The 12879-nt window shown below is 57.4% G+C and overlaps 1 protein-coding gene across 1 annotated transcript in view; it reads right to left on the bottom strand.

Annotated features, from left to right (window-relative positions):
• CLPB (ClpB family mitochondrial disaggregase) overlaps nucleotides 1–12879 on the bottom strand; it is a 71402-nt gene that overhangs the window by 32260 nt on the left and 26263 nt on the right. The gene's annotated exons all lie outside the window — the stretch shown is intronic.

Below are 12879 nucleotides of genomic sequence, written 5' to 3'. Positions count from 1 at the left end.
TAACTAGTGTCAGTCCGTCCACTGAAGGAGAGGGGAGCGGCTGCCGGCCCCAGCAGGCAGGGGGTGAGAGGCTGCCGGCCCCAGCGGACAGGGGGTGAGAGGCAGCCGGCCCCAGCAGGCAGGGGGTGAGCGGCTGCCGGCCCCAGCGGACAGGGGGTGAGCGGCTGCCGGCCCCAGCGGACAGGGGGTGAGCGGCTGCCGGCACCAGCGGACAGGGGGTGAGCGGCTGCCGGCACCAGCGGACAGGGGGTGAGAGGCTGCCGGCCCCAGCGGACAGGGGGTGAGAGGCTGCCGGCCCCAGCGGACAGGGGGTGAGAGGCAGCCGGCCCCAGCGGACAGGGGGTGAGAGGCAGCCAGCCCCAGCGGACAGGGGGTGAGAGGCTGCCGGCCCCAGCGGACAGGGGGTGAGAGGCTGCCGGCCCCAGCGGACAGGGGGTGAGAGGCTGCCGGCCCCAGCGGGCAGGGGGTGAGAGGCTGCCGGCCCCAACGGGCAGGGGGTGAGAGGCTGCCGGCCCCAGCGGGCAGAGGGTGAGAGGCTGCCGGCCCCAGCGGACAGGGGGTGAGAGGCTGCCGGCCCCAGGGGACAGGGGGTGAGAGGCTGCCGGCCCCAGGGGACAGGGGGTGAGAGGCTTCCGGCCCCAGCGGACAGGGGGTGAGAGGCTGCCGGCCCCAGCGGACAGGGGGTGAGAGGCTGCCGGCCCCAGCGGACAGGGAGTGACAGGCAGCCGGCCCCAGCGGACAGGGGGTGAGAGGCTGCCGGCCCCAGCGGACAGGGGGTGAGAGGCTGCCGGCCCCAGGGGACAGGGGGTGAGAGGCTTCCGGCCCCAGCGGACAGGGGGTGAGAGGCTGCCGGCCCCAGCGGACAGGGGGTGAGAGGCTGCCGGCCCCAGGGGACAGGGGGTGAGAGGCTGCCGGCCCCAGCGGACAGGGGGTGAGAGGCTGCCGGCCCCAGGGGACAGGGGGTGAGAGGCATCCGGCCCCAGCGGACAGGGGGTGAGAGGCTGCCGGCCCCAGCGGACAGGGGGTGAGAGGCAGCCGGCCCCAGCGGACAGGGGGTGAGAGGCAGCCGGCCCCAGCGGACAGGGGGTGAGAGGCAGCCGGCCCCAGCGGACAGGGGGTGAGCGGCTGCCGGCCCCAGCGGACAGGGGGTGAGCGGCTGCCGGCCCCAGCGGACAGGGGGTGAGCGGCTGCCGGCCCCAGCGGACAGGGGGTGACCTCCCCAACCCAGGGAACACAGGAAACACGACGGAACACTGATTACTGTACGAGAACATGCATGAACAAGACGGAAAACAACACACGGGACAAACAGACAGAATCCTGTTCAGTCCTCAGAACTGTACAGAACCACCCGAAACCCGGCAGCTGATCTTGTGTGGGGTCAGATTATTGTAGGGGGAGTTGTAGGGTGTCTATCGCCCCAGTTACCCCAACAATCACCTTTACCTTTCTTCCTTACAGAGCCTGGACCCATCACATTGAGCTCGTCAGTTTCTAATGGAGCAGACATTCAACCTGGGAATCTCCAGCTATAGCGTGCATGCTGGGACTTGTAGTTCCACAACAGATTGATAAAGGCTGTTCTGGGCTCCGGTGTTTCTCAACTCGGGTCCTCAAGAACTCACAAGAGGTCGGTTTGGATGTATCGCTGAGTAACAGGTTACGTCACCTCCGCCTTGGGCTGGTTAAAGCAGATCGTCACCTACACACGCGGAGACAGACATTGTGTGGCCTGATCTAATATTGATGAGAATTTAGCCTATCCGCTCCCTGGTAACCAGCACCTCATGAATATTAATCAGACGGTGCCTTGGTGATGTCACTGCTTCCTAGCGCACTGATAGGCTGCCTACAGGTTCCGCCCACAACATGTCTTACACTGTAAGAAAATCCTGAAGACATGTGACAGGCCGGTTATATATGTATATTATGTATAGTGACAGGGTAATACAGACATACATATTACGTACTACGCAGAACCTTACAAGGACTAGGATTTCTGTATAAAACGCACTATAAGTCTATTTATGGCTGGGGGACAATGCTTACACTGTAATGACAATAGTATGTCGTTGTGACAGGTCACTGAGGACAAAGAATAAAAATAACAAATAAAGGTTTTTATATTTTGCAGAAAACACTTCGATTTCTCATCCCGTGTCTGGAGACGGGGAGTTAATTTCTTCTATTCTTTGTGCCAGCAGAAAAGATATCTGCAATTAAAGGTTTTAGAGCGAATACATGAGGCGGACAAAGGTATTAAAGGTGATATTTTGTTTTTTGCTGTTTGTCTGTCCTGGAACCTTCTAGAGCCCGTGGACAGATCACATGATACCACTGTCACCGGTGGAGTCAGCCATGTTTGTAGACTGATCATAAGTGAGGCACTGAGGCACGAGGCACTAGATCCTAGTGAATAAGTAGGCTGCATGTTGGATCAGCCCACATAATGTGCAGGTGCCCGATCTGCTGTAAGGACCGTCCTGTACAACTGGCGCAGTATAACACCGTCCTATGGAGATCAGCACATAATGTGCAGGTGCCCGGTCTGCTGTAAGGACCGTCCTGTACAACTGGCGCAGTATAACACCGTCCTATGGAGATCAGCACATAATGTGCAGGTGCCCGATCTGCTGTAAGGACCGTCCTGTACAACTGGCGCAGTATAACACCGTCCTATGGAGATCAGCACATAATGTGCAGGTGCCCGATCTGCTGTAAGGACCGTCCTGTACAACTGGCGCAGTATAACACCGTCCTATGGAGATCAGCACATAATGTGCAGGTGCCCGGTCTGCTATAAGGACCGTCCTGTACAACTGGTGCAGTATAACACCGTCCTATGGAGATCAGCACATAATGTGCAGGTGCCCGGTCTGCTATAAGGACCGTCCTGTACAACTGGCGCAGTATAACACCGTCCTATGGAGATCAGCACATAATGTGCAGGTGCCCGGTCTGCTGTAAGGACCGTCCTGTACAACTGGCGCAGTATAACACCGTCCTATGGAGATCAGCACATAATGTGCAGGTGCCCGGTCTGCTGTAAGGACCGTCCTGTACAACTGGCGCAGTATAACACCGTCCTATGGAGATCAGCACATAATGTGCAGGTGCCCGGTCTGCTGTAAGGACCGTCCTGTACAACTGGCGCAGTATAACACCGTCCTATGGAGATCAGCACATAATGTGCAGGTGCCCGGTCTGCTGTAAGGACCGTCCTGTACAACTGGCGCAGTATAACACCGTTCTATGGAGATCAGCACATAATGTGCAGGTGCCCGGTCTGCTGTAAGGACCGTCCTGTACAACTGGCGCAGTATAACACCGTCCTATGGAGATCAGCACATAATGTGCAGGTGCCCGGTCTGCTGTAAGGACCGTCCTGTACAACTGATGCAGTATAACACCGTCCTATGGAGATCAGCACATAATGTGCAGGTGCCCGGTCTGCTGTAAGGACCGTCCTGTACAACTGGCGCAGTATAACACCGTTCTATGGAGATCAACACATAATGTGCAGGTGCCCGGTCTGCTATAAGGACCGTCCTGTACAACTGGCGCAGTATAACACCGTCCTATGGAGATCAGCACATAATGTGCAGGTGCCCGGTCTGCTATAAGGACCGTCCTGTACAACTGGCGCAGTATAACACCGTCCTATGGAGATCAGCACATAATGTGCAGGTGCCCGGTCTGCTGTAAGGACCGTCCTGTACAACTGGCGCAGTATAACACCGTCCTATGGAGATCAGCACATAATGTGCAGGTGCCCGGTCTGCTGTAAGGACCGTCCTGTACAACTGGCGCCGTATAACACCGTCCTATGGAGATCAGCACATAATGTGCAGGTGCCCGGTCTGCTGTAAGGACCGTCCTGTACAACTGGCGCCGTATAACACCGTCCTATGGAGATCAGCACATAATGTGCAGGTGCCCGGTCTGCTGTAAGGACCGTCCTGTACAACTGGCGCAGTATAACACCGTCCTATGGAGATCAGCACATAATGTGCAGGTGCCCGGTCTGCTGTAAGGACCGTCCTGTACAACTGGCGCAGTATAACACCGTCCTATGAAGATCAGCACATAATGTGCAGGTGCCCGGTCTGCTATAAGGACCGTCCTGTACAACTGGCGCAGTATAACACCGTTCTATGGAGATCAGCACATAATGTGCAGGTGCCCGGTCTGCTATAAGGACCGTCCTGTACAACTGGCGCAGTATAACACCGTTCTATGGAGATCAGCACATAATGTGCAGGTGCCCGGTCTGCTATAAGGACCGTCCTGTACAACTGGCGCAGTATAACACCGTCCTATGGAGATCAGCACATAATGTGCAGGTGCTCAGTCTGCTATAAGGACCGTCCTGTACAACTGGCGCAGTATAACACCGTCCTGTGGAGATCAGCACATAATGTGCAGGTGCCCGGTCTGCTGTAAGGACCGTCCTGTACAACTGGCGCAGTATAACACCGTCCTATGGAGATCAGCACATAATGTGCAGGTGCCCGGTCTGCTGTAAGGACCGTCCTGTACAACTGGCGCCGTATAACACCGTCCTATGGAGATCAGCACATAATGTGCAGGTGCCCGGTCTGCTATAAGGACCGTCCTGTACAACTGGCGCAGTATAACACCGTCCTATGGAGATCAGCACATAATGTGCAGGTGCCCGGTCTGCTGTAAGGACCGTCCTGTACAACTGGCGCAGTATAACACCGTTCTATGGAGATCAGCACATAATGTGCAGGTGCCCGGTCTGCTATAAGGACCGTCCTGTACAACTGGCGCAGTATAACACCGTCCTATGGAGATCAGCACATAATGTGCCGGTGCCCGGTCTGCTGTAAGGACCGTCCTGTACAACTGGCGCAGTATAACACCGTTCTATGGAGATCAGCACATAATGTGCAGGTGCCCGGTCTGCTATAAGGACCGTCCTGTACAACTGGCGCAGTATAACACCGTCCTATGGAGATCAGCACATAATGTGCAGGTGCCCGGTCTGCTATAAGGACCGTCCTGTACAACTGGCGCAGTATAACACCGTCCTATGGAGATCAGCACATAATGTGCAGGTGCCCGGTCTGCTGTAAGGACCGTCCTGTACAACTGGCGCCGTATAACACCGTCCTATGGAGATCAGCACATAATGTGCAGGTGCCCGGTCTGCTGTAAGGACCGTCCTGTACAACTGGCGCAGTATAACACCGTCCTATGGAGATCAGCACATAATGTGCAGGTGCCCGGTCTGCTATAAGGACCGTCCTGTACAACTGGCGCCGTATAACACCGTCCTATGGAGATCAGCACATAATGTGCAGGTGCCCGGTCTGCTGTAAGGACCGTCCTGTACAACTGGCGCAGTATAACACCGTCCTATGGAGATCAGCACATAATGTGCAGGTGCCCGGTCTGCTGTAAGGACCGTCCTGTACAACTGGCGCAGTATAACACCGTCCTATGGAGATCAGCACATAATGTGCAGGTGCCCGGTCTGCTGTAAGGACCGTCCTGTACAACTGGCGCCGTATAACACCGTCCTATGGAGATCAGCACATAATGTGCAGGTGCCCGGTCTGCTGTAAGGACCGTCCTGTACAACTGGCGCCGTATAACACCGTCCTATGGAGATCAGCACATAATGTGCAGGTGCCCGGTCTGCTGTAAGGACCGTCCTGTACAACTGGCGCCGTATAACACCGTCCTATGGAGATCAGCACATAATGTGCAGGTGCCCGGTCTGCTGTAAGGACCGTCCTGTACAACTGGCGCAGTATAACACCGTCCTATGGAGATCAGCACATAATGTGCAGGTGCCCGGTCTGCTATAAGGACCGTCCTGTACAACTGGCGCAGTATAACACCGTCCTATGGAGATCAGCACATAATGTGCAGGTGCCCGGTCTGCTGTAAGGACCGTCCTGTACAACTGGCGCAGTATAACACCGTCCTATGGAGATCAGCACATAATGTGCAGGTGCCCGGTCTGCTGTAAGGACCGTCCTGTACAACTGGCGCAGTATAACACCGTTCTATGGAGATCAGCACATAATGTGCAGGTGCCCAATCTGCTATAAGGACCGTCCTGTACAACTGGCGCAGTATAACACCGTCCTATGGAGATCAGCACATAATGTGCAGGTGCCCGGTCTGCTGTAAGGACCGTCCTGTACAACTGGCGCCGTATAACACCGTTCTATGGAGATCAGCACATAATGTGCAGGTGCCCGGTCTGCTGTAAGGACCGTCCTGGACAACTGATGCAGTATAACACCGTTCTATGGAGATCAGCACATAATGTGCAGGTGCCCGGTCTGCTATAAGGACCGTCCTGTACAACTGGCGCCGTATAACACCGTTCTATGGAGATCAGCACATAATGTGCAGGTGCCCGGTCTGCTATAAGGACCGTCCTGTACAACTGGCGCAGTATAACACCGTCCTATGGAGATCAGCACATAATGTGCAGGTGCCCGGTCTGCTGTAAGGACCGTCCTGTACAACTGGCGCAGTATAACACCGTCCTATGGAGATCAGCACATAATGTGCAGGTGCCCGGTCTGCTGTAAGGACCGTCCTGTACAACTGGCGCCGTATAACACCGTTCTATGGAGATCAGCACATAATGTGCAGGTGCCCGGTCTGCTATAAGGACCGTCCTGTACAACTGGCGCCGTATAACACCGTTCTATGGAGATCAGCACATAATGTGCAGGTGCCCGGTCTGCTATAAGGACCGTCCTGTACAACTGGCGCAGTATAACACCGTCCTATGGAGATCAGCACATAATGTGCAGGTGCCCGGTCTGCTGTAAGGACCGTCCTGTACAACTGGCGCAGTATAACACCGTCCTATGGAGATCAGCACATAATGTGCAGGTGCCCGGTCTGCTGTAAGGACCGTCCTGTACAACTGGCGCAGTATAACACCGTTCTGTGGAGATCAGCACATAATGTGCAGGTGCCCGGTCTGCTATAAGGACCGTCCTGTACTACTGGCGCAGTATAACACCGTCCTATGGAGATCAGCACATAATGTGCAGGTGCCCGGTCTGCTGTAAGGACCGTCCTGTACAACTGGCGCAGTATAACACCGTCCTATGGAGATCAGCACATAATGTGCAGGTGCCCGGTCTGCTGTAAGGACCGTCCTGTACAACTGGCGCAGTATAACACCGTCCTATGGAGATCAGCACATAATGTGCAGGTGCCCGGTCTGCTGTAAGGACCGTCCTGGACAACTGATGCAGTATAACACCGTTCTATGGAGATCAGCACATAATGAACGGCTCCAGTCAGCCAGGACTCACATATCTGTAAACTGGGGGGGAGACAATGGCCTCTTTTCATGGGGTGGGAGGGGTTGAGCACAGAGGATCAGGCTGCCTTTTGTGCTCATGCCGAGGGGGCTACAACCTTAAGACCCCTTAATAGACTGGGCAATTTGTCACCACCCACAGTGTGCGCCGATGAGGGGAGGCACCTGGTCCGCACCCCGGGCAGTGAGCGACTCTCCCCCCAAGTGAGGCATTAGCCTTATAATATTTGATAAATGGCTGGTTGGCTGGAGCTGCAGCAGCTGAAGGAGGTCACTCATTGGGGAAATATCTTCGTGTCAGCGCTATTGAAAAAAGTTTATCCCGGTGACAGCCCCACATTACTCAAATGTTATTAACTCCGTCCTCTTAACAATTTGTCTTGGAGTTTCTTGGCTTCTCGGGTCCCTGACAATAGGCCCAGTTAGGGCCCTGGGTCACCGTCCTTGGGCGCTCAGTCTTATTAGAGCGCGTGGTGTGGCCACAAGGTAACTGTCTAACCCGCTCTCTTATTACCAGGCAGGGTGGAGAACGTGGAGACAAGTGAAGTTGGAAGACGTTAGAGAGGGATGTGCACCCCAGGATCAATCCCCCTAAAACCACCATCCCCCCAGAGTGACAGATCCTCCACTGTGTCCCCATCTGGGCGCCTGTCTGGGTGCGGCTCCCCCTCACAGCTCAGACGTGGCCCGAACAGGACACTTCAACACGTAACGGAGGGAAAAGTGGGTGCTGCCCGTAACAACCAATGAGATACCAGCTGTCACTTAGTGAGGAGAATGAAAGCCAACAGCTGATTGGTTGCTATGAGCAACACCCACTTTTCTTCCTGGTAACCGGCAGAAGCGTTGAGAAACGTTCACCATCATGTGTAATGGTCCCAGATGAACATGGTGACGGGGCGTGATCATCACTATGATCTTATTTCATGAGATTGTGGGGCGTGTCTAAGCCTAGTACATGTGATGTCACCGGGCGTGTCCACAACGCAACACACCTCTGTGATGTCACCGGGTGTGTCCACGATGTAACACACCTCTGTGATGTCACCGGGCGTGTCCACGATGTAACACACCTCTGTGATGTCACCGGGCGTGTCCACCTGTTACTGTGAAGTGTAACCCGTCTTAGGATCAGTGCAGAGTAACACTGGAGGGTTTATACAACCACCAATATCACAGCAGCTCTGGCACTGACCTGTGAGGGAGGTAGAGACCGGGGCATGGGAACTAGTAACCAGGAGGGGGCGCTGTACCTTATTACATAAGGAAATAAGTAAAGGCTTCCAGCGATATTAAACAGCGGGATCACAGAGACAATAGAGGCTGGGATACAGCAGCTCTGTGCCGGGGTCGGGGCCGTTATAAAACCTGTATTGATTCCTTTTGTGAAGTTGTAAATTGTGGGCGCAATGATTAAACCAATATAAAGCACAATCCCCACTGCCCGCGGTCTGACCACATTAACCCCTGTGCTGCTGGGATAGAGAAGGATGAGCTGTCACAGAGATAATCTATAGACTGCGGCCCTGGAGAAATAAGAGGGATAAATGTCTTCTGCTAGATCTCATGTTGTAACCGGGTTTTACTATATACGGGGTGTATCCGTCACCCCCAGGCCCCAATCAGGGTAACCCGCTCATTGCAAGGACACCTGGGGTGGATGGGGATTAACCCGCTCAGTGCCAGGACACCTGGGGGGGGGGATTAACCCGCTCACTGCCAGGACACCTGGGGGGGATGGGGATTAACCCGCTCAGTGCCAGGACACCTGGGGGGGGGGGGAATTAACCCGCTCAGTGCCAGGACACCTGGGGGGGATGGGGATTAACCCGCTCACTGCCAGGACACCTGGGGGGGATGGGGATTAACCCGCTCAGTGCCAGGACACCTGGGGGGGGGGGGGGATTAACCCGCTCACTGCCAGGACACCTGGGGGGGATGGGGATTAACCCGCTCAGTGCCAGGACACCTGGGGGGGGGGGGTTAACCCGCTCACTGCCAGGACACCTGGGGGGGATGGGGATTAACCCGCTCAGTGCCAGGACACCTGGGGGGGATGGGGATTAACCCGCTCAGTGCCAGGACACCTGGGGTGGATGGGGATTAACCCGCTCAGTGCCAGGACACCTGGGGGGGGATGGGGATTAACCCGCTCAGTGCCAGGACACCTGGGGTGGATGGGGATTAACCCGCTCACTGCCAGGACACCTGGGGTGGATGGGGATTAACCCGCTCAGTGCCAGGACACCTGGGGGGGATGGGGATTAACCCGCTCAGTGCCAGGACACCTGGGGGGGATGGGGATTAACCCACTCACTGCCAGGACACCTGGGGTGGATGGGGATTAACCCACTCACTGCCAGGACACCTGGGGTGGATGGGGATTAACCCGCTCAGTGCCAGGACACCTGGGGGGGATGGGGATTAACCCGCTCAGTGCCAGGACACCTGGGGGGGATGGGGATTAACCCACTCACTGCCAGGACACCTGGGGTGGATGGGGATTAACCCGCTCACTGCCAGGACACCTGGGGGGGATGGGGATTAACCCGCTCAGTGCCAGGACACCTGGGGGGGGGGGGATTAACCCGCTCAGTGCCAGGACACCTGGGGGGGATGGGGATTAACCCGCTCACTGCCAGGACACCTGGGGGGGATGGGGATTAACCCGCTCAGTGCCAGGACACCTGGGGGGGGGGGATTAACCCGCTCACTGCCAGGACACCTGGGGGGGATGGGGATTAACCCGCTCAGTGCCAGGACACCTGGGGTGGATGGGGATTAACCCGCTCAGTGCCAGGACACCTGGGGGGGGATGGGGATTAACCCGCTCAGTGCCAGGACACCTGGGGTGGATGGGGATTAACCCGCTCACTGCCAGGACACCTGGGGTGGATGGGGATTAACCCGCTCAGTGCCAGGACACCTGGGGGGGATGGGGATTAACCCGCTCAGTGCCAGGACACCTGGGGGGGATGGGGATTAACCCGCTCAGTGCCAGGACACCTGGGGTGGATGGGGATTAACCCCCTCAGTGCCAGGACACCTGGGGGGGGGATGGGGATTAACCCACTCACTGCCAGGACACCTGGGGGGGATGAGGATTAACCCGCTCAGTGCCAGGACACCTGGGGGGGGGGGGGGGGGGATTAACCCGCTCACTGCCAGGACACCTGGGGTGGATGGGGATTAACCCGCTCAGTGCCAGGACACCTGGGGGGGGATGGGGATTAACCCGCTCAGTGCCAGGACACCTGGGGGGGATGGGGATTAACCCGCTCAGTGCCAGGACACCTGGGGGGGATGGGGATTAACCCGCTCAGTGCCAGGACACCTGGGGTGGATGGGGATTAACCCCCTCAGTGCCAGGACACCTGGGGGGGGGATGGGGATTAACCCACTCACTGCCAGGACACCTGGGGGGGATGAGGATTAACCCGCTCAGTGCCAGGACACCTGGGGGGGGGGGGGGATTAACCCGCTCACTGCCAGGACACCTGGGGTGGATGGGGATTAACCCGCTCAGTGCCAGGACACCTGGGGGGGGATGGGGATTAACCCGCTCAGTGCCAGGACACCTGGGGTGGATGGGGATTAACCCGCTCACTGCCAGGACACCTGGGGTGGATGGGGATTAACCCGCTCAGTGCCAGGACACCTGGGGGGGATGGGGATTAACCCGCTCAGTGCCAGGACACCTGGGGGGGATGGGGATTAACCCGCTCAGTGCCAGGACACCTGGGGGGGATGGGGATTAACCCGCTCAGTGCCAGGACACCTGGGGTGGATGGGGATTAACCCCCTCAGTGCCAGGACACCTGGGGGGGGGATGGGGATTAACCCACTCACTGCCAGGACACCTGGGGGGGATGAGGATTAACCCGCTCAGTGCCAGGACACCTGGGGGGGGGGGGGGGATTAACCCGCTCACTGCCAGGACACCTGGGGTGGATGGGGATTAACCCGCTCAGTGCCAGGACACCTGGGGGGGATGGGGATTAACCCGCTCAGTGCCAGGACACCTGGGGGGGATGGGGATTAACCCGCTCAGTGCCAGGACACCTGGGGGGGATGGGGATTAACCCCCTCAGTGCCAGGACACCTGGGGGGGGGATGGGGATTAACCCACTCACTGCCAGGACACCTGGGGGGGATGAGGATTAACCCGCTCAGTGCCAGGACACCTGGGGGGGGGGGGGGGATTAACCCGCTCACTGCCAGGACACCTGGGGTGGATGGGGATTAACCCGCTCAGTGCCAGGACACCTGGGGGGGGATGGGGATTAACCCGCTCAGTGCCAGGACACCTGGGGGGGGATGGGGATTAACCCGCTCAGTGCCAGGACACCTGGGGGGGGATGGGGATTAACCCGCTCAGTGCCAGGACACCTGGGGGGGATGGGGATTAACCCGCTCACTGCCAGGACACCTGGGGTGGATGGGGATTAACCCGCTCACTGCCAGGACACCTGGGGTGGATGGGGATTAACCCGCTCACTGCCAGGACACCTGGGGTGGATGGGGATTAACCCGCTCAGTGCCAGGACACCTGGGGGGGATGGGGATTAACCCGCTCAGTGCCAGGACACCTGGGGGGGATGGGGATTAACCCGCTCAGTGCCAGGACACCTGGGGGGGATGGGGATTAACCCGCTCAGTGCCAGGACACCTGGGGGGGATGGGGATTAACCCGCTCAGTGCCAGGACACCTGGGGGGGGATGGGGATTAACCCGCTCACTGCCAGGACACATGGGGGGGATGGGGATTAACCCGCTCACTGCCAGGACATCTGGGGTGGATGGGGATTAACCCGCTCACTGCCAGGACACCTGGGGTGGATGGGGATTAACCCACTCACTGCCAGGACACCTGGGGTGGATGGGGATTAACCCACTCACTGCCAGGACACCTGGGGTGGATGGGGATTAACCCACTCACTGCCAGGACACCTGGGGTGGATGGGGATTAACCCGCTCACTGCCAGGACACCTGGGGTGGATGGGGATTAACCCACTCACTGCCAGGACACCTGGGGTGGATGGGGATTAACCCGCTCAGTGCCAGGACACCTGGGGTGGATGGGGATTAACCCGCTCACTGCCAGGACACCTGGGGTGGATGGGGATTAACCCACTCAGTGCCAGGACACCTCGGGCACATGGACATTAACCCACTCACTGCCTGAACCTCAGAGCTCTGTCCTTGCAGGTGATCCTCTATGTACAGATTGTGATGTGATCTATATGAAGTAACATCAGTGAGGTCAGCAGTAGGTTGTACAATGAGATAAGGTGACAGCTCCGTGCGCCCTACGGTAACATAACGACAGACATCGGTAGGTCACCTTTCTGTGTAGAACTTCTTCCCTTCCTCTCCAGGTGTTTATATTTCTCCAGGTTAACAAGTCCCGGTCTGTGTCGGCCCATCTGTGCGTCTAGACACTGGGGAGAGGTGACAGGTTAGATGGTAAACAGCCCCTGGGTCTCTTCCTCAGTAACATCTGTCCCCACTTTCTCTGCTGCCTCTCACATTCCTGGTGCCTCCACCTTCCCCT

Source organism: Mixophyes fleayi, chromosome 2 (genome assembly GCF_038048845.1).
Source record: "Mixophyes fleayi isolate aMixFle1 chromosome 2, aMixFle1.hap1, whole genome shotgun sequence".
Taxonomy (NCBI): Eukaryota; Metazoa; Chordata; class Amphibia; order Anura; family Limnodynastidae; genus Mixophyes; species Mixophyes fleayi.
The sequence above is the reverse complement of the archived record's forward strand: the minus strand, read 5'-3'. Positions and strand labels throughout refer to the sequence as shown.